Source organism: Mauremys mutica, chromosome 8, assembly GCF_020497125.1.
Source record: "Mauremys mutica isolate MM-2020 ecotype Southern chromosome 8, ASM2049712v1, whole genome shotgun sequence".
Lineage (NCBI taxonomy): Eukaryota > Metazoa > Chordata > Testudines > Geoemydidae > Mauremys > Mauremys mutica.
Genome location: NC_059079.1, coordinates 51,315,336 through 51,336,800, shown reverse-complemented (window position 1 = coordinate 51,336,800; position 21,465 = coordinate 51,315,336). Strand labels below are relative to the sequence as shown.

Genomic DNA, 21,465 nt, shown 5'->3' with positions numbered 1-21,465 from the left:
AAAAAAAAATCCAAGAGGTGATTAGATCACTCTACAAGCACCTACATGGATAATGAGATTTTTTTGGAAGGAGATGGCTCTTTAATCTATCATGCTCTGCTTTTAAAGGGGTAGCGAGAATTCAGAAATTCGGCAGGGGAAAAATACTGAGTGAAGACAACACAGGTCAGAAGAGAACAGGTCTGGAGAATATTTGTTATGCAGGATGTCAGACTAGTAATAGTCCTTTCTGGCCTAAAAATCTATGAAGGCATTTTGGAAACAAGATTTATTGAATTGCAGTTTCTTTTGTAACAGTACCACTAGTGACTTAGGCCTGGTCTACACTAGGACTTTAATTCGAATTTAGCAGCGTTAATTCGAATTAACCGCGCACCCGTCCACAACAGGAAGCCATTTAATTCGACCTAGAGGGCTCTTTAGTTCGAATTCGGTACTCCACCCCGACGAGGGGAGTAGCGCTAAATTCGACATGACTATGTCGAATTAGGCTAGGTGTGGATGCAAATCAAACTTAGTAGCTCCGGGAGCTATCCCACAGTGCACCACTGTGTTGACGCTCTGGACAGCAGTCCGAGCTCAGATGTTCTGATCAGCCATACAGGAAAAGCCCCGGGAAAATTTGAATTCCTTTTCCTGTCTGGCCAGTTGGAATCTCAATTCCTGGTTGGACATCGTGGCGAGCTCAGCAGCACTGGCAGCGATGCAGAGCTCTCCAGCAGAGGAGTCCATGCAATCTCAGAGTAGAAAGAGGGCCCCAGCATGGACTGACCGGGAAGTCTTGGATCTGATCGCTGTGTGGGGCAATGACTCAGTGCTTTCGGAGCTGCGCTCCAAAAAAGGGAATGCAAAGACCTACGAGAAGGTCTCCAAAGCCATGGCACTCAGAGGATACAGCCGGGATGCAACGCAGTGCCGCGTGAAAATCAAGGACCTGAGACAAGGCTACCAAAAAATCAAAGCGGCAAACGGACGCTCCGGAGCCCAGCCCCAGACATGCCGCTTCTACGAGGCACTGCATGCCATTCTCGGTGGGTCTGCCACCACTGCCCCACCAGTGACCGTGTACTCTGAAGATGGGATAGTGTCGACGGGCAGTTCCTCGGCGATGTTCGCTGATGGGGAAGATGAGGAAGGGTTTGTGGAGGACGAGCCAGGCGACAGCGGTTACAATACTGCTTTCCCCGACAGCTAGGATCTCTTCATCACCCTCACAGAGATCCCCTACCAACCCTCCCCGGCCGTTAACCCGGACTCCGAATCAGGGGAAGGATCAGTCGGTAAGTGCTATAAACATGTAAACATTTATTTTTTAACAAAACAGGAATAAAAACTATATGAAAAGAAGGTCAATGCATATAGGGATCGAACAGCCAGTTCCACGAAGCTCTCGGAGAGGTACTCGAAAAGCCTCCGCAGGAGGTTCATGGGGAGAGGTGCCTTATTGGGTGCTCCGTGGAAGCACACTCTTCTGCGCCAGGCCATCCTGAGGTATAGTGGGAGCATTGCCTCGACCAGCATGGCAGCATAGGGCCCTGGTATGTGCAGGGATTCGCGCAGCATGCGCTCTCTGTTTCTCCTGGAGACCCGCCTCAGGGTGATCTTGCTCGGCGACTGCTGCATCTAATTAGGGGAATTACTTTAATGTTACTATTGTGAATGCTTGACTTTTCCTTTGCATAACAATGACCGTCGTTTAACAGCCACGTGTTGGAGGCTGCAGAGGAAAAGCATACAGGGATCTTTCCCGGGGACAGCCGCGAGGGGCTGGAACAGGGTCAGACTTTATGCTTTCCAGATTGCCTGCAGCAGGAGGGCACTGCTATCCATTAACTGTTAAGCAGCCTAAAGTTTACGGCTTACCAGGCCTGGCTGCTACACGGATTCTGCTGTCCTGCCCCGCTTGTCCGATCTCCAGTGCAAGACCCCAGGCAATGAAAGCGAATGCCGAAAATTCGAACTTGTCCTGAGAGCACATGAGATTAGGTGCCCTGTATGGTCTTGTTCACAAAAACTGAGTAGACTGTGTTCAGTGTTCGCAAACATGTATCTTTGCAAGGAAATCACTTCCTTTTTCACATCACACAGTTGCGGCTCTTTCCCGAACTGCCCCGGCATCCCCCTCACAGAGGCTGGCGCAGATTAGGTGGCGAAAGAAAAAGACTCGGGACGAGATGTTCGCTGAATTGATGGCCTGCTCCAGAGCCGAGGCGGCCCAGCAGAGCCAGTGGAGGGAGACCCTCTCTCAGCAGCAGCGCTCACACAGCGAACGGGAGGACAGGTGGTGGCAGGAAGACCAGCAGGCGACTCAAACGCTGTTTGGACTAATGAGGGAGCAAACGGACACGCTCCGGCGCCTTGTGGATGTTCTGCAGGACCGCAGGCAGGAGCAGAGAGCCCCCCTGAACTGTATCTGCAACCGCCCTCCCCCACCACAAAGTCCTGTCCCCCCCTCACCCAAAATCACAAGAAGGAGGGGCGCTAGGGGCCGTGAAAACTGTCACTCCACCCCAGCAGAGCGCCCATGTACCAAACAGCTCTCATTCCCTAAAGTATGAGAATTGCTTGCCTTCCTGGCTCACCCGATCCCAAATCCCAGTTTCATCCCCCAACTGTGTAGTTGAGTATTAAAAATAGTTTGCTGTACATTACTGTTTCCGTCATGTTTCTTTGCAGAAGACTTTGTGTGAAGGGTGGGGGTGGGGTTTGTTAATTGCATAGGACAGCCACCATTAACAGGGTACAGACATGGGGGCAGGATCAACAGCAGGTAACACACAGAGTGCAGTCACTAGGCACCCGGGTCACTCTGCGAGGTGTCTGCTGCCCCAGGTCAGTCTGGGAGGTGTATGTTGCCCCAGGGTCCTAGCGCCTGACATCCACAAATGGCAAGGCAGGCTGCCCTTACCATGCCCTTCCACCTTAGCCATGAACCTCTCCGATGCCCTGAGCCCCAGCCAGAGCCATCATCCCCCCACACCTACTCACCCTTCCCACACACCCCTCACCCCTTCCTGCAAACCCACCCCTTCCTGCACACCCTCCGGTAACCGTCCTCCCCCCAGAGACCGCTGTAGGAGCAGGAGCCTGTCAGTCCTCGAGTGTAGAAGCGGTCTGTACATCACTGCACACCGTACCCACCACAGTCTGCGTCCCTGTTGGAACCCTTGAACGAGAATTCGTTAGTAAAGAAAACTTTGTTAATTAAAAATGTTCCAATAACTTTATTTTTAAACGTCTGTTGGAAGGGGGGAAACGTGGTGAACGGGGTATGTGACCGCTGAAAAAAGTCAATAGTAACTGAAACAGGGGCAGGTTCAGCTTCTCTGTAAAGAGACTGGACAGTCATAGGTTACCCTGCTCTCTGAGGAACCTAGCTTTCAAAGCCTCCCGGATGCACAACGCTTCCCGCTGGGCTCTTCTAATCGCACGGGTGTCTGGCTGAGCGTAATCAGCAGCCAGGCGATTTGCCTCAACCTCCCATCCCGCCATAAAGGTCTCCCCCTTGCTCTCACAGAGATTGTGGAGCACATAGCAAGCTGCAATAACAATGGGGATATTGGTTTCGCTGAGATCCGAGCGAGTCAGTAAGCTCCTCCATCTCCCCTTGAGACGTCCGAAAGCACACTCCACCACCATTCTGCACTTGCTCAGCCGGTAGTTGAAGAGCTCCTTGTCACTGTCCAGGGCGCCTGTATAGGGCTTCATGAGCCAGGGCATTAGCGGGTAGGCTGGGTCCCCGAGGATCACTGTAGGCATCTCCACATCCCCAACACTTACTTTGTGGTCCGGGAAGAAACTACCTTCCTGCAGGCGTCTAAACAGACCAGAGTTCCTGAACACACGCGCGTCATGAACCTTGCCCGGCCACCCGACGTAGATGTTGGTAAAACGTCCCCTATGGTCCACCTGTGCTTGCAGCACCATTGAAAAGTAGCCCTTTCAGTTAATATACTGGCTGGCCTGGTGGGCCGGTCCCAGGATAGGGATGTGAGTGCCATCTATAGCCCCACCGCAGTTTGGGAATCCCATCGCGGCGAAGCCATCTATGACGACCTGGACGTTTCCCAGGGTCACTACCTTTGAGAGCAGTAGGTCAACGATTGCGTGGGCTACTTGCATCACAGCAACCCCCACGGTAGATTTGCCCACGCCAAAGTGGTTCGCTACTGACCGGTAGCTGTCTGGCATTGCAAGTTTCCAGAGGGCTATGGCCACTCACTTCTGCACACTCAGGGCTGCTCGCATCCGGGTGTCCTGGCGCTTCAGGGGAGGGGCCAGCAAGTCACACAGTTCAAGGAAAGTGCCCTTACGCATCCTGAAGTTTCGCAGCCACTGTGATTCATCCCAGACCTGCAGCACTATGCGGTTCCACCAGTCCGTGCTTGTTTCCCGGGCCCAGAATCGCCGTCCCACAGCATGAATGTGACCCATTGCCACCATGATCTCTGCGGCGCGGGATCCCGTGCATTGTGAGAGGTCTGTGCCACTCTCACACTTCATGTCCTCACCGCGCTGCCGGAGCCTCCTCGCCCGATTTCTCAGCAGCTGACTGTGGAAGAGGTGTTCGATAAGGTGCGAGGAGTTGACAACGGCCATAAGTGCAGCGATGATCACAGCGGGTTCCATGCTCGCAGTGCTGTGGCGTCCGCGCTGTCACTGACCAGAAAAGTGCGTGAACAGAGTTCCCGCCGGCGCTTTCAGGGAGAGAGGGCGGGAGTGACGGTTGAGTGATGACAGTTACCCAAAACCACCCTCGACACATTTTTCCCCCAGCAGGCATTGGGGGCTCTACCCAGCATTCCAATGGGAAGCGGGGACTGCGGGAACTGTGGGATAGCTGCCCAGAATGCACCGCTTCCAATGTCGATGCTTGCCCCGTTATTGTGGTCTCACAAAGTCGAATTAGTGTCCTTAGTGTGGATACACAAATTCGAATTCATCAGGTCGAATCCACAAATTCGACCTAAGTTAAATCGAACTACTCTTGTGGTGTAGACATACCCTTAGTTATCTTTGCTGCCCCACACTCCATTTCTTCACTGAGTGCATCCTGATGGGGAAAGAGAATGTGACTTTTGTTTTCAATGTATTTGTTCTGTTTGTAGTATCTGATGTCTTGACAACTTCTGTTGGAAATAATTTGGTCTATGTATTAACCAGGACCAAACAAACTATGTTAAAGAAAACATTGGTATCAAGTTATCTGTATTAAACAAATGTTAATAGATAAGATATAGATCCAGACAACTAGCTTTGAACTTGATTGTCTTCTTGGTGGCATATAGAAGCACATACTATGTTCACTTTTGTTTCTACCTTTACATCCTATTTCATAGCATTAGTACTTGGAATTTTTCTCAACATTATGTCAGTGTTGGGAACTTTAATGTGAGACATCTTTGATTAAACTTGGCTATAAAATGACAAAAAAATAAGCAATGTTGTATGAAGCACACTGTACACAATGTTGATGAAAATTCAATTTAGCTTTGCTCTGAGTGGCCTATCATGTTGAAAAATCAGTCCAATAAAGATATGGCACAGTACATTTTCACAAAACAATTAATGTATTTTCTCACTTTTTCATTGAAGCCCAAGAATGCATGCCACAAGATAATCTTCAACAGAACTATAGACCGAAAGAGAGCAGTTCAAGTAACCACAGAATAAGAGCACAGCATACCATGTGTCATGGACTACATTACTGTAAGTACAAGATGACTAAAAGCTATTGCAAAAATGCATGTGATTATGGACAAAAATGCATAATACTGCTTCAGTTGTAATGTATAGACATATGCTATGTATTGTAAGGTGTATTCACGCAAATAATGTAATTAAGTTTGAATGTGCAATCTTAACTTTTGGCATTTCTTCACTTTAACATGTTTAACTATGTTTAAATTCCCATCATTGTAGTTTGCTCTAGATACAGATAAATAAAATGTACAACTGTCTATCAGATGTAATGGCAGGGACAAGCTCCATTTAAAGAACTACTTATTCATCCCAGACTAGTCTAGACCAAAAGTAAATATGTTGTTTTAAAAATATTTTTATTATTATTATTATTATTATTTTATTTTATTAACATAAATATTCAAAGCTACAGGAAATTATCATTTTGCAAACATATAATTCAAGGTTAGATTGTTCAGCTTTGCGAGTCAAGACTTAAAAATTATTAAAACGATATTGAAGTCCCTTTAATTCTGACATACAGCTTCCAAGGCAGTAAGGGGGCATATCACCAATATCTGCCAAAGATCTTCAAATTTTTTAACATAAAGTATTCTTTAGATATTTTACTTTTCAAACACACTAGTGACTTTTGAAAGTAATGTAGTAGATATTTTATTTTAAAATCCTATAGAGGCTCTTTTGATTATATTAAGATAAGAACTAAACAAAAGTTTAAACAAAACATTAACAAACTAGAATTATGATGAAAACACAACTTTTTAGGGAAAGAAAGTGCTAAAATATTATGCCATAAAGCATATAGTAAGAGAAATTCTATTTTGGGGAATCTGTTCAATAGCCTAAGATTTAAATTCCTCTCCACTTTTTGCTACTTTGTTTTTGATAACTAATTGTCAGTTTAATATCAAATTGGGAAGAATTATTTTCCTCACAGAACCAACTCCTGTTTAAGGAAAGATTACTTGTGCAAACATTTTGAGGTGAACGGTAAGATGAATTAGTCATTCTGAAGGAAGGTATGAATTATTCGGAATAAACAAAATAAAAATGTTAATGTGGGACACAGTCAGACTGATGTCCAACCTATGCATAATCCCAGAAATCATAAGTACACTTAGAACATTCTGTTAGCTGTTCAGCTTTCATCTTTTTTTGAAATGCTAAAAGCTTTTTTATTTCTTGCTAGCAGAGAAATTGCTGAAACTAGCACTACTTTTAAGATAAGCTCAATAAATTGATGCTATCAATGGGATATTTTTATGTAAGCACATACAGTATTTATTCTTTTTTGTTCCGAAAATTCAATTAGAATGTAATCAGACTTAATTTTGCAAAGAAAGCGACTATTTCTGATTGGATTTTTGCTCTGAGTGATTCAATTAGCGTTCACAAATATATTTATTTGCTAAGGTTAAGTAACACAAACTGGAAATTAGTATATAATGGCACATTGCTCTTGAAAGACAACACAATGAAGTAAAAAATAGAGAACTAACAAGATCTACTACCAGAAACTTGACGAAGTTAAATGAGGAAGAAAGAAATCATCCAGTTCTAAAGCTTATGGAAGATATTAAGTGGAGAATGTGTTGTGAATTACATAAATAACTATCATATGAAAGATCTGAGATCGAAGTACAGTGTCTAAAATTCCATCATTGATGTGTTACATATGCCCCATTTCTATACTAATGACAACAGTCTAAATCCTGATTGCCTTGCTCATGTGATGATTGGTCATTGTATTCAGTGGGACTATTGTTCATCTGATGCATGCAATCAAATATTTGGAAAATATTTTAAGTTAAGCATTAAAGATCACTTCTGGATCCTTTAGGTTCCTAATCTTGAAACTGTTTCTCTTGGTATGTAAAAGGAGGCTCCTAAACTTATAGCTAGGCACCAGGATAAGTGTTCATATCATTAAAAGTTATGCTGACCTATTCCCTGACCTTATTGTGTGCTGCTAGGTACTCAGCATTTTTTTTTTTTTTTTTTTTGCTCCTTAGGGCTCCATGCTTGTGGGTGGTAAGCTTGGGTATAAATTTACCCTGTTTGCCTGCCTTGCATTAAGTCCACCTTTTCGTGTTCTGTATGTATGTATATATATAATTTACTTACTATATGTTCCATTTATATGCATCCGAAGAAGTTGGCTGTAGCCCACGAAAGCTTATGCTCAAATAAATTTGTTAGTCTCTAAGGTGCCACAAGTACTCCTGTTCCTCATATGGAACCTGTTGCCACACAGTAAAATTTCCATTGCTCACCTAGCTCTACCTCCTTTTGACAAGCCCTTACTCTGGTGCCTAAAGTCAGGTTCCTCCTCTTGAAAATCTTTGCCACTGACCTCTCATTAACTACAGTGGAACTATCTTGTGGCTTCATTATGCTCAGCATGAGTAAGGTGCACAGAAATGGTCCCTAAATTAGCCTTCTGATGTCCATTAAATTTGTGAATTACAATCTTAGGGACCCAATTTGTTGGAAATATAGGAAACTCTCGATATTCCTCATGTATAAAAATTGTCTGTCTACACTTGGATAGGATGGGAGATGGTTTGTGGTCAATTTCTTCAAAAGTTTTCAGATTTTCATCAGTCATTTTTAATAAAAAATTTCTAAGCAAAATGTTGACCATCTCTAGTATTACTATTGCTGCTTTCTCCATAGGCTCTGTTTGGGGATGGCACCTTTAACCTATGCTGGGGGCTCCACCAATGCAGTGCATGTGAATGTGAGTATAACTCTAGAACCAAGCTCTTATTAATGAAAATACTCTATTTATTTAAGATTTTGGAGCCCAGTCCTCAGCTGTTGTGAACCGGCATAGCTCAAGGCAGTTTAGGATTTGGCCCTTTCATTTTGTAGAGGATTAAATTGGATATGGGCTAGAACTGTATTTGACTAATACCACTGAAACTGGTGGTTGATTTTTCTAATGTGAGTGTGGGTTTTTAAACTCTTAGTAATTGTATATGATATCTTTATGGTATATTGCTGTTTACAGTGAATTCAGTTTTAGCAGGGAGTTTATCATTAGGTTTCTCCTTAAACATATTGATTCCATGGACTTGATTGTGACACTTTTCCCGCCACAATATAATTTTAGTTTCTTTAAGAACTATGCTGTATTGTTGCTTCTGAGTCATCTTGCTAATGAATCGTTTATATATTTGAAGGTAAACATTATGTACAACTTCTGCCCATAAACATGGTATTTTTCAATTTTCAGTAAAACTGTTCTCTTTACTTATCATATAAAGTAATAAGAATGACATACAAAATATATATCACAAGAATAGGAATAGCAGATAACTGAACGCAGTATCTACTGGAGGGCCAGGAACAAAAAAAGCCCTTAACTTTCTACACACTTTCCATTTCTGTTTGTAAAATCACCAGCTTTTATTTTAATGGTTCATTGGATACTGTGTGATACCACCACATAATTTTATTTATTTGAATAATATTTTAGAGGTGTACTACTAATTTTCATTGGTATAATACTTATATTCTACCTGGGGTTAGTAAACAACTTTTTAATATCCAAGCAATTTTTTCTTGCTGAAGAAATGTTAAAATATTTCATAATTTGCTATGGGGAAAAGAATAGGTGAATGAGAGCCAAAACTTAAGGCCAATGCTGTACAGGAGCCTTGCCTTGAGAGGCCACCTAGACGAGACATAACTCACACTGACTCATTGTGGTGCTCTGTCCCTTTCTAGTGGTGACTGGGCCACACAAGGTATGTCTACATAGAATTTTGGAGTGAGGGACTTGAATTCATCTATTGGCTTGCACCAGTTGTGAGGTAAACATGAAATCAGGTCGGTAAGCTGTGGTGCCAATTTAGAAAGAGGATACTAAAGAACATAAGAATGGCCATACTGGGTCAGACCAAAGGTCCATCCAGCCCGGTATCCTGTCTACTGACAGTGGCCAATGCCAGGTGCCTCAGAGAGAGTGAACCTAACAGCTAATAATCAAGTGATCTCTCTCCTACCATCCATCTCCACCCTCTGACAAACAGAGGCTAGCGACACCATTCCTTACGCATCCTGGCTAATAGCCATTAATGGACTTAACCTCCATGATTTGATCTAGTTCTCTTTTAAACCCTGTTATAGCCTTCACAACTTCCTCAGGCAAGGAGTTCCACAGGTTGACTGTGCGCTGTGTGAAGAACTTCCTTTTATTTGTTTTAAACCTGCTGCCTATTAATTTCATTTGGTGACCCCTAGTTCTTATATTATGGGAACAAGTAAATAACTTTTCCTTATTCACTTTCTCTGCACCACTCATGATTTTATATACCTCTATCATATCCCCCCTTAGTCTCCTCTTTTCCAAGCTGAAAAATCCTATCCTCTTTAATCTCTCCTCATATGGGACCTGTTCCAAACCCCTCATCATTTTAGTTGCCCTTCTTTGAATCTTTTCTAATGCCAGTATATCTTTTTTGAGATGAGGAGACCACATCTGTATGCAGTATTCAAGATGTGGGCGTACCATGGATTTATATAAGGGCAATAAGATATTCTCCATCTTATTTTCTCTCCCTCTTTTGATTCCTAATATCCTGTTTGCTTTTTTGACTGCTGCTGCACACTGCCTGGACATCTTCAGAGAACTATCCATGATGACTCCAAGATCTTTTCTGATTAGTTGTAGCTAAATTAGCCCCCATCATATTGTATGTATAGTTGGGGTTATTTTTTCCAATGTCCATTACTTTACATTTATCCACATTACATTTTGTTTGCCATTTTGTTGCCCAATCACTTAGTTTTGTGAGATCTTTTTGAAGTTTTTCACAGTCTGCTTTGGTCTTAACTATCTTGAGCAGTTTAGTATCATCTGCAAACTTTGCCACCTCACTGTTTACCCCTTTCTCCAGATCATTTATGAATAAGTTGAATAGGATTGGTCCTAGGACTGACCCTTGGGAAACACCACTAGTTACCCCTCTCCATTCTGAACATTTACCATTTATTCATACCCTTTGTTCCCTGTCTTTTAACCAGTTCTCAATCCATTTACATAAGAGCCTTTGGTGAGGGACCTTGTCAAAGGCTTTCTGGAAATCTAAGTACACTATGTACACTGGATCCCCCTTGTCCACATGTTTGTTGACCCCTTCAAAGAACTCTAATAGATTAGTACGACATGATTTCCTTTACGGAAACCATGTTGTCTTTTGCTCAACAATTTGTTCTTCTATGTGTCTGGCAATTTTATTCTTTACTATCATTTCAACTAATTTGCCTGGGACTGACGTTAGACTTACTGGTCTAATTGCTGGGCTCGCCTCTAGAACCCTTTTTAAATATTGGCATTACATTAGCTATTTTCCAGTCATTGGGCACAGAAGCTGATTTAAAGGACAGGTTACAAACCATAGTTAATAGTTCCATAGCTAATAGGGTAGGTTTAGGGTGGAGATATATGTACCGTGTTGTCACTGTCCTCCTGAAGCATTCAGAAAGTCATGAGTCAAGTCTCAAATTGTAAGATTGGTTTTAAAATCATTAGACAACAAAAAATGGGCCTCACTTTGTTTGCCTTTGTGTTTGAGTCATTGGTGTTCACTCAAGTCATGATTTCAAGTTTCTCTCCATGAACATGAGTGCAAGAAAAAAAAAAGTAATGCTGAGATTTCCAATTAAACTGTGACTCCAGGAGCTTGGGCTACAATCCAAATTTGGGGGACGGGGAGGGAAGAAGGTGTTTTATTTCATGAACTGTCAGTGTCTCTGATGGTAAGGTCACCTCTGGGCCAGAAGTCTTATGTATGAGTACCACCCAGGACCTGGGCTTAAACCTAGTGCTAATAAAGTAGCACAGTGTTGTGGAAATTAAACGAAGAGCTTGATCCAACTCCCACGGAAGTTAGTGTGTGTGTGTGGGGAAATCTCATTAACTTTTGATCAGGCTAACTGGGGCTGCCTCTTTAAGGTGACCAGGTTCCACTAGCTATCTGTGCAGGAGAAAGTTAAAAATACAATACTTCTCAAAAAGACCATGGGATAAGCACGCATTTTTACCCAACATCTCCCTGGTTAATACAACAGCTTTCAGCTATATGTGAGGTTTTGTTCATCATTTAATGGCTGTTGAGCTTGCCCAGCATCCACAACATTGTCTCCAGTGCACTGATTTTAAGTGCTGTTGAATTCCATAGGCCCACTGTAACAATACCGTGGATCAATATCACCATTACTCAGCGTAACGTAGTATATATTATCAAAACTTTAAGAGCAGTAATAACTTGTTCTGTTTTTGTTCTGTCATAAATAAATAAAAAAAAGTGGCCTAGGTATTTTTTTTTTAAAACAATATGCTTCATATACATATATATCCTGACTGCCATACATGTCATCTTTCACACAGGAGCTTCATACTGGACACTTAATTTGAAAAAGACACAGGACTTCTACTCCTGTGTTATCCTTGATGTTTTTTCAATTGGCTTCTGTTACCCATCCTGCTCCCTTGATTTCATCTTATTTTTGACGTTCTGTGGCTCTATACCTTTCCACTGTCTTTCCTCTTAATCTTTAATATCTATTGCTACAGATATATATCTGTATATATATATAGTCTGTAGTTGCATAGACTGTTCCTGGGCCGCCATCTTGCTCTCATGAGAACTGATCCAGCACTTGAGAAACCATAAATGCAGGAAAATGCCCTTTCTGAAGTTCAGAGCAAATTCTCAGAGCCTGATACTCAGCTGATTATTAAAACAGTGTAGCTTCACTGCACTGAAGCTACACCAATTTACATCACCAGAGAATCTAGCTTCTAGGTAGGAGATGTAGTCCAAGCTTCCTCCTGCCGCACTTGGACTCATGAAAGTTGTATCTTTGGAGACTGATACTTTTTAATACCTTCCCCATACCCCAGAGGTGCTGAACACCCACATCTTCTACTGAGATCAGTTGGAGTTATGGGTGCTCAGAAGCACTGAAATTCAAGACCCTATATTTGAATCTGAAACAGTTATTATCTTTTATAATATCACCTCTTGTAATATTTATACCTTTCCTTTACTGTATTCCTCAAATCCATTGATTCAACCTGCCTCATAGGACTCACATTCCTTCCTTGTTCACAATTTTTAATTATACCATTATTAATCTCGAAGAATTTATTGCATCTTTACAGGACTGTCGAAGTACTGTCACAGAATTCTCATTGCCATTTAGTACCAATTCCCATTGTATTTATGAAATGTGTCTGAAGTGCACTGTGACTGATTTAATCTCATCATAGTACTGGTTTTATAGTTTGACAGGCTAGTTAAATAAAAATATAGAAAAAGAAAGAAAATTCATATTTAGGTTTCTTTTCTTGTGATTTTAAGCAACACAGAGTGAACCCTAAATCTTTGGGAACTGATATTTGGTCTTATATTTGAGGGATAGTAGTTAGTCCCTATTCAAGCCCAAATTAATGGTGTAAGTTTGCAAATGAATTGTAGCTCTGCAATTTGAAGTTTTTTGTTGAAAGATGGCTACTTTTAAATCTGTTGTGGAATGTCTAGGGAGATTGAAGTGTTCTCCTACTGGTTTTTGTATGTTACCATTCCTGATGTCTGATTTGTCTGTTTATTCTTTTACATAGAGACTGTCCAATTAGGCCAATGTACATGGCAGAGGGGTATTGCTGACACATGATGAAATATATCATATTACTAGATGTTCAGGTGATGGTGTGGCTGATGTGGTTGGGTCCTCTGATGGTGTCGCTAGAGTAGATATGGGGACAGAGTAGGCAACAGGGTTTGTTACAGGGATAGGTTCCTGGGTTAGTGTTTCTGTGATGTGGTGTGTAGTTGCTGGTGAGTATTTGCTTCAAGTTGGGGGGCTGTCTGTAAGGGATTGGAGCAAATGTGGTTGTATCTTAGGGCTTGGCTGTAGACAATTGATCATGTGATGTATCCTGGATGGAAGCTGGAGGCATGAAGATAAGTATTTGCTCTTGTATACCTTCCAAAGAAGTGCTAGTGAATGTCATGTATTTTATCTATATCTTTTTAAATCTTTTCCCCCACTAATAGTCTTTAGTTATTATAATTTTCACTTTGATTTCTCTTATTACAACCCAATTGTCCTATTCTCTTTGAACGTTTTACTTCCTTCTAACAGCTGGTTTCTTCCCTCACACTGTGAACTTTAAGAATCATCCCTCTGCTTCAGCTTTTTTCCAACCTCCCCCTACCCCCCCCCACTTCTCTTGATGCCAACACTTGTCCTTTCAGCCTTCAGAGTTTTTGCTTGTTTTCCCTTGACATTTCCATAAAACAAGTTTTTGAGATAAATGAATTTAAGTTTTCCATCCCAGGTACTCTTATTCTTGCTTGCAGTTCTCACTTGCCTGTAATTGAAAGTAATTTTCAGTCCCTCTGTGATTGGGAATTAATGGATATTGGCCCTGGCTCTTCTTCAGTTGAAGTTAACAGAAATTACCCTTTAACTCAATGGCAGAGGGATTGTGGGCCCTCGTTTTCTTCATTAAAAATATGTTATGCTTCATGATTTCATTGACACTCTTACTCTGCTTAATCTACACTTGTCACAATACCCTTGCAGAGGTGGATTGTTGTATCATGATGACTTCTGTGGGACTCTGTGAGGGTGCAGATTTCCACCTAGTGGCCCTCACTGCATCTTTGTGGGGAGAGCTAATTTCAGTCTGTATTAGAAGTGGCTATTCTGGTAACATGCTTGTATGATGGTCAACAGCGATGTCAAAGATACGGTTAATTTTTGATCACTTTGTCCAAGGCACATGGTTTCAATCATTCAGTGTGTGCCTTGAGTAGTGATGAACTCTAATATTATTTTTTTAATATACCATTAATTTTCTAGGCACATGTCATATATTGGCTATAATTCTCTGCTCTTCATTCACAAGATTGACTTTTATAAGCACAATGACCTTTTGTGTGTTGAGTACATGTTATAATTAAACTAGTCCATGTTATAACTGTTTGATTCCCTATAGCAAATAAATATTAAGAGAAAAGGAACTTTTTTTTTCCTGAAAAGAAACCTTGTTTGCATTGTTTCATAAGACTCAGCCTGATGAAATGTGTATTAAAACAATGAATATTCCGTTACTTTAAATGCATTTTATTAATAATCTTAATCAAAGCAGTATCATAGGGCCTGTCAAGAATGGACTTCTATTGTGCAAGGCACTGTACAAACAGAATAGCCTTTTAGGATTAATCTATTGTCTTTGCAGAAGCTGAAAATCTGTAGGACTTTATCACATAATAGCATTAGCATGTAGGCCTTGTTCCTATGAAGATTTAATCACATACATAACTTTAAGCATGCGAATACTCCCATTCATATCTCTCAGCCTTTGTTGGCCTAAATGAAGAATGCAAGATGTCAGACCCAAAATGAGTGAAATGTATAAAATATTTATGCAGAAAACTTAGTGCTGTGAGATTCCATTCTTCAGTATAAATAACATTGTATCACCTGAGAGAGACAGCATTTCTCACCGCACACATTCAAAAATCATGACAGACTCCCCCAAAGATCAGGAGACTCCAAACCATAAATTGAGGTTTTTGGGTTTTTTTAAATTATCTGAGGGCACTTGAGAAAATCCACATAGTTAAAATACTGAAGACGTTTAATAAACTATTGCAGTATACCAGCCTGTGAAAGTAGGTCAATGGTATAGATTAAGCACTAATAGCTTATACAAAGTCTTGCGAATAGTCCAAGTGATGTAGTAATCACATCACACACAATTCTGCAACCAGAATATTCATGGTTACTTTCTGGTTTAGGTTGCGCTGCTGTGAGCCTTTTACATATGATACACGGTGTGTGTGAAACAGTGTTCAAATACTTTTAAAATATTCATAAATATAGATTTGTGCCTAGGTTTAAATAGCTCCAGGACAAAGATCTGTAATAAATAAGGCAGAAAAAGAAAAAAATATTTTGATTTAAAAGGTCACAAATTTACCTTTGTCTCTAAAGGTATGTCTATACTGCAGCGGGGATTGTACCTCCCAGCCTGGGAAGGTAGACTCTCACTAGCTTCACCCAAGCCACTATGCTAAAAATAGCAGTATGGATATTACATCATAGGTGGTGGGTAAGGGTTATATCTACACTACAGTGACCATCTACACTTGGAGCCAGAGGTGCGGTTTGCAGCTCATGTAGACATACAAGCTCTCATGAAGCTAGCACACTAAGTTGTGGTAATGTAGGCAACAGTGAGCGGTGGCATGGGCTAGCCACCCTTGGGGTCCAGGTGGGTTGCACTCTGGGCGCTTAGTCCATGCCACTGTCCCGATATTGTGGTTACACTACTATTTTAATAATGAGAGCTAGTGTGAGTATGTGATCTTAAGTTTGGAATCTCACCCCAGCCTACAAGTGCAGGTGTGACTGTAGCATGGGTACGTCTATCCATGCTACCTTTTGTCTATTTAGCATTGGTAACAATAGTAGTGAAGACATATTAACATGGGCTTTATCAAGTGCTAACAATCCACTCTGGAGTCTACCTTTGTACTCAAGTTGATAGGCTACACTGAAGCCCATGACATCATGTCTTCATTACAATTCTGACCTGTGATGTTTAGACTAAAGCAAGCACTGGTATGTCTTTTCTGCTACAATCACATTGTCATTTAGACGTACCCTAAGGGTCTGATCCAGTGAGACATTACTCATTCCCAACTCCTCTTGATTTCAATGGGATCTGAGTACTTGGCTAATTGCAATAGGTACTTAGTATATTATACATGTAGTCCTTGGAGAACCTAATCAACAAATGTATACAGTCTAACTTGGGGGAAACTAGCATGTTGGATACAGCATAATAATTGATTTATTTTAAAAGTTAACCATTACATGAATACTGATGTAGTCATAGGTCTGTATTATGCAGGAAATCAGACTAGATGGTCATAATGGACCTTCCTGGCCACAAAATCGATGAATGAATCAGCATTGACCAGCCCAAATGTTAAAAAATCACACAAGTCTGGTCCCTTGAAATAAGGTGGTTTAAAAATGCATTCTATCTATTTATCTTTTGTCTTTAGAGCCTTTAGGGTGCACATGGCTCACATTTCAGGCTTTCCCCAGGAACCACACAGCTGCTAGAATCTTATGTTTTGCTTTTAAATGAAAGCGGGGTAGTCTCATGCAATATTGTAACTTTAGAAGCTGGGACTTTCAGAAAAACATGAACAATTGCAAGGAAAAAAATTCAGAAATTGACAGCAATGATTAATATATATTTTAATTTTGATTATATTAATTAAAGATAGTTACTACTTTAAAAAAGCAAACCTAAATTCATGGATGGGTTGATGCATCTGAAATCCTGTTTGTCCTTGGAACTCTCAAAGAAGACAGTTAGTTCCAAGACAGCTGATGGTTCTGGGTAATGACAACAGAGAATTCCAGAAGGCATTAATACCACATTGCCATTGTGGAGCATGCAGGATTCTGGACAGTTAGGTCTGCGAAGCAACAACAAAACTCTAATCTTTCTCTTGTAAAATTACAGGCTTAAACTCTGTGCTAGAGATTCCAGTTCAGTACAGTTCCCAGGCAGTAATATCTAAGGGAATTCTAGCTAGCAAGATTCCAAACCTAAGAGATTGTAGGCCCCAGCTGAGCCTACTTTCCCCCAATCAGCCCAGGCTTCTTGCCCCAGCCACAGCCCTCTCCTGGGCTGTTTCAAGCCCTGCAGGGCAGGAGCGGGTAACCACTTCGCTTCAGGGCCAAAATCCTCACTGTAGCATTAGCTATGACTTTCTACAGTCACTGACTTTACAGGCCATTAGGAGGCTTTAGTGAAGAGGTATAAAAACTATAGGCTAGCAGAGATTAAAGATTACCCTGGTGTCCTGAGTCTATGTTCATCTGACAGTTAGCATCGTGCAAGATTCAGCCCATAGTGAAAAGGCCAAATGAAAGTAAGGTATATCAATAGAAAAAGAGAGATTTGAAGGCTTTGCTTAGCTTATTTCCCATTTGTAAAGGGAAGATTTTCTTTCTCTAATATTAAAGTCCCCTGAGCTTGATAGACACCTGCCTCTCAAGGGCTTTTATTGCCACTTGTCACTTAGTGCAATTCTGCTTTACTGGGATGTCTGAAAGTCACGTCCAGTTTTTCCAACTTTTGTTAATCAGTTTGTGTCTCAAGAGACAGTCCCATATATGCATGAAAAGTGCTAATAGTTTTTGCAGTCATAGCCATGGGGAATCATTTAAGTTATTTTAAAAAATCAAATTGTTTGACTACTGAAATTAGAATGACAACTTATATCAGATTGACAAAACTGATTTTAGGAGAGCTTTTAGGAGACTTCTGAGTTAGGAAGATGGACAAGAGTTTAATGGGTGCATGTAGGAAACAAATCCTTTTACCGAAAACTGAGTCTCTTCCTAGAACCAAACCTAAAATATTTCTGGAAGTTTTAAAATATTCAATTAAATTGCTCCCGTTATATTTCATTGTTAAAGTTTTCCTGTAATTCTCAGTTTCATCCAGAATCGGACATAGAAATGCTAAAGTATCACAAGAGAGGAGGGATTTTTAAAAATCAAACCTTTTCCACAAGCAATTTTGGTTTTGGCAAACTGACATTTTTCCGATGAAACATTTGTTGGAAAATTCCTGACAATCTCCATTTACAAGTGTTGTCAGAACGAAGCATACTTTTGAAGCTTGAGTCTTATCTTGGTTTATTTACCTTAAGTAACCATTAAGTTACTTCTATCGCACAACCATCTTAATTTACAGATGATGTATTTGGAATGTGGCTCTGAATGTGAATCCATATCTATTAAAGTTTAGTTTTATTTAAACAGCAGTTTTATTTAGAAAAGTGCACAGGCTTTTAACAAATGTGCATAGGACAATTTGAATAAATGCCAAGATAGCTAAGAATTTCACTAATTCACAGCGTGTTAGACAGGAAGAGGAGAAAAGATTACCAAGTTTAAAAAAAAATGCACCTATGGGCTCCAACTGTTTTGTGTATCCTAATTCCCTGCTTCCCCTAGCCTCTGAATGAGAAAGGAGCTCAGATAAGCAATACTAGTCTGGAGACATCTCCCCTCTCCTCCAAATAGAAGTGCTAAATCAAACCACCTTTCCTGTTAGAAGTAAGTGAACAGGAAATGGAGATGGACCAAAACCAAATTTATTATTCAAAAATCCTAAATTTCAGGAGTCTAGATGCAATGTGACCTGCCTCCAAACACTACAAAACCAGCCATCCAATAAGGATTTCTACTATATCTTTGTCTGCTCATCTTTAATTCATGATCTTTCTATTTTAGCCACAGTAGCCATGTTAAAGTTACCCTCTAACAACATTATTTTCATGTTTTTAATGTTTTGGTTTTTTTCTCCTGTTTATCACAGTTAAGTTTTGGTCTTCAGCCATCTGTAGTCTGTAACAAAGCTGTTTCATTATTGAAGATAATGAAGAGAAGCAGAATCATAAAAGAGGAAAATTAGCAATGACCACAGTTGTAATTCTGGCTGTCTCCAGTCAAAGGCAAACTCCACTTTTGATTCCTTATTCTTGTTTTGTGTGTATCCATTGGGAGTGCATCATCTGCCTGACTCTTTTTTAAAACATGGAAACATCAGAACATAAGTCATTTGCTTGACTCAGTAAGCCAAGAAGCAAGCAGGTCAGCTGAAGGAGCTGAAATTTTTTTAATCAAGCAAGAAGGTACATAAAGTCATCCACCAAGTCACTTTTAGTGGCAGTGAGTGAACTCAAGGCACTTGCTTAGCTTGTCCACATTCCTGGAACACATCTTTCAACTTAGAGTAGGCATTGCAGAATCTTAATTTGACCACTTTGTACCATATATTTATAAATGAAGAGTTTATAATTACATGAAAATAGCTCTGAACTTTTGTACAAACAGAATTCGGGCCAAGTCCTGCTTCCTTTATTGAGTCACACAGCTCCATTAAGGCTTCTTCTGCAATATTTCTGGCTTGACGGGAGGCAGTAGGTCCTGGAAACCTCATGAAAACATACTCCAAAGATGTTCAACCTGATTTGAGAGACCCAAGAGATGGAGAGGAGAGGGTATGGCCATGAAATGAGAGGGAAGGACGCCCCATGGCAGCTCACCGTCTTCACAGTCCATGTAACTATTTCTGGGGCAGGATCTGAGAGAGTCCATGGGGATAGGGAAATATCTTGCACTGACAGGTTTCTGAGGTTTGCACTGCTGTATCTTTTAGATTTCCAGAGAATGAAAACACAAAACACTGTGGTTATCCATGCTCTCTTCTGTACTTATAATTACCTACTAGTTCTAAGGGGAAAGTAAGGCACCCTGTCAATCCATCCAAAACTATGACACTATGATAAACTGACACTATATTCCATGTTCTTTTGCATAAGAGCATACATTCCAGGGAGCTGAACAAATCAGAACTCTTAACCTCCCTTGAAGTAATGACAATTATCCCTTAAAATAAATACTTGTTTACCCCCCCCTCCAAAAAAAATTGACAGTCATGTTAATTTTAGACCTGTGAGGAAATCAAGAAAAAATTCTAAGCTTATTGCTCAACTACACATACACGGTGTGTTCTCTAGGGTTTTTCTCTCACTGGCTGCCAAAATAATAAATGGTTAAGTTCTGTTTCATAGCAGCAACCAACGATAGAGTTGTGAGCAGTGGATAAATAGTGAGCAGTGATCATGCCATTTCTCTACCAACATGTTCCATGTGGGAGCAAATGTGCCCTCTAACTAGAAGCTGTTACTTCACTCAGATAAAATGTTGGACAGGTGACAGGTCACCATTGCAACTTCTCTTTTGCAGCTAAAAACAGATCTAATTTTAGAGGTGTGTTCATAGTTTGATTTGGACTTTGATACCTTAGAAAGTATTAAATGGGCAGGAATTGGAATGCAATTTGAATGACTCCTGGGCAATTCTGGGCCATATTTTCTGAATAAAAACATACCATGGCATGATCTACAGCTATTTAACCAAATTGTCATGTCTCATATTAATACACTGGTTTGAAAACCCCCCACAAGAAATGGGACTCTGGGGGTGCAGGATTGAGGCACTTCTTTATAACCCTGAAGAAGCAAACTTCCTTAAGAACAGTTTTTGCTTTGTAATCCAGAATATAATATACATTCAAATCTGAATCAAAATATTTTTTGTAAATAAGGCATTTCAATACCAGTTTTGGGGGGTTTTTTTTCCTACTCTATTTTGTGATATTAAACTTACAAAATTCCCATTTTTTTCCCCAATGGAAAAATGAAACACATACAGATCCATCTTTAAGTCTGTCTCTAAAAAACAAAAAAACAAACAAAACCCCCCTGTAAAATATACATTTGTTTCATTCTTAATCTCCTATATTTCTATTTAGTGTTCAACAAATAATTCATAGTGAATAACTTATTTGAATTTCACATAATTTGTTCTTCACAAATATTTAGCGAGTAGGTTAGTCTTTTATTCATTAATCAAAATTATTCACTGTTGTGTCTGAACACAATTCTTACCCTGTATATTGTGGGTAAGATCTTAACTCTGGGTATTTTGACACTGAAGATCTGGGATGTTGGTTGGACTTGAAATTTACATGGCACATCTGTTCACTGACTGGATGAACATAATTTTTTAGAATTGGGTTTCAAATAAAAAAAATCTAATTTATGAATTCAAAATTCACTTTTCATGAATATTTTCTAA

The 21,465-nt window shown here is 40.5% G+C and overlaps 1 long non-coding RNA gene across 2 annotated transcripts in view; it reads left to right on the top strand.

Moving 5' to 3' along the window:
* The window catches only part of LOC123375475, a 338,256-nt gene that overhangs the window by 122,601 nt on the left and 194,190 nt on the right, over positions 1-21,465 (top strand). For both annotated transcript variants that reach the window (XR_006581470.1, XR_006581469.1), the window contains exon 3: positions 5,596-5,709. This is a non-coding gene — a long non-coding RNA (uncharacterized LOC123375475). The remainder of the gene's footprint in view (positions 1-5,595; positions 5,710-21,465) is intronic.